The sequence below is a fragment of the Helobdella robusta genome (assembly GCF_000326865.2).
Source record: "Helobdella robusta unplaced genomic scaffold HELROscaffold_9, whole genome shotgun sequence".
Lineage (NCBI taxonomy): Eukaryota > Metazoa > Annelida > Clitellata > Rhynchobdellida > Glossiphoniidae > Helobdella > Helobdella robusta.
The window spans coordinates 2,391,667-2,393,498 of record NW_008705512.1 but is presented as its reverse complement, the minus strand read 5'-3'; positions in this window follow the sequence as shown (position 1 = coordinate 2,393,498).

The following is a 1,832-nucleotide window of genomic DNA, read 5'->3' as shown; positions in this document are numbered from 1 at the left end:
ATTAGAGTTATTAGAGTTATATAGAGTTATATAGAGTTATATAGAGTTATATAGAGTTATATAGAGTTATATAGAGTTATATAGAGTTATATAGAGTTATATAGAGTTATATAGAGTTATATAGAGTTATATAGAGTTATATAGAGTTATATAGAGTTATATAGAGTTATATAGAGTTATATAGAGTTATATAGAGTTATATAGAGTTATATAGAGTTATATAGAGTTATATAGAGTTATATAGAGTTATATAGAGTTATATAGAGTTATATAGAGTTATATAGAGTTATATAGAGTTATATAGAGTTATATAGAGTTATATAGAGTTATATAGAGTTATATAGAGTTATATAGAGTTATATAGAGCATAAATCCTATATAGATACCGTTCTTTTCGGTTCTTCTCTTTGCCGACCGGTCGGCTTCTTTGCGTTTCTCTATTTTCATTTAAATTAATTAAATAAATAAGATTTGTCCATTCATCTAGGTTCATTCAGGTTCATTCATTCATGTTATAGCTTCCAGAGGAGTTCGTCGTGGAGGATCAGAATGGTTGTGAAGTCACCCTACGTTCAACCTTAACCCTAACTTCCGACTTTACGGTTTCTTAACGGTTTCTTTATTTGCCAGTTTGCTGTCTTTTCCTGCTGGTGGATTTCACCACGGCTCGTTTCTATTTTCATTTAAATTAATTAATTAAATAGGATTTTTTCATTTCATTCAGGTTGAAGCTTCCAGAGGAGTTCATCATGGAAGATGTCAGGCTACGTTCGTTCATTCAGTGGCAAAGAATACCTGCCTGACTGGGATACGTTTTCTTCTTTTTTTCTGTAATTTAACATTAAGTAGGAATGCTCACACGCACACACACGCACACACAATTACATTAAGTAGCTATATAGGTAGGTTAGATAGGCCTAATTTTAATTGTAGGTAGGATAGATAGGGAGCATCCAACACTAATGTAGTTGAATAGGTAGGCAGCGTAAGTTTATCTCTTCTATTTTATCTTGCACCCACATTACACGCACCAGCGTATTACACACACACACACAAATACATACATAAACACATATGTTAGTATTTGAGCGTAATTTTATTTTCTTTACACATTCTAATTTATTATTACTAAGGTTGAGAATAATTTAATTTCATAGGTAGTCAAGAGCAATAATGTAATTCTAGGAAAAATCTTGTAATGTAAATTAAAACGCTGTAAGTGTATCGATAGGTAGGTTAATTGTTAAGTTTTACATTATCATTATTAAGTTGGAGCCCAAGGCATTACGTAGGTGGTGGGGTGGGTGCCGAAAGGCCAATGAATTGGGCTCTTGAGTTTTGTAATTTTAGGTAAGCTAGGCCCGTAATGTAATGAATAGGTAGGTTAAGGCTATGTTGTAACACATACTCATTAATAGATTTAGGGTTTAAGTTTTATATTATTATTACTAAGTTGGAGCCCAAGGCATTACGTAGGTGGTGGGGTGGGTGCCGAAAGGCCAATGAATTGGGCTCTTGAGTTTTGTAATTTTAGGTAAGCTAGGGCTTAATTGTAATGAATAGGTAAGTTGAGGGTACGATAGCCGATAGACTCTGAATTTCGAAGTCTCTTGTCAGAGGTAAGCCTTGGCGGCCAGTGGTGAACCGGCAATGGTTTACTATCCGGACGGCAATGGTTTACTATCTGCACGGTAATGATTTACTATGCGGCATGGCCATAGTCTACTACCCGCACGGCTTCCGGACGGCAAATGGTTTACTATCCGCACGGCAGTAGTCTACTATCCGCACGGCAATGGTTTACTATCCGGTGCCCTGGCTGTCGGTGAACC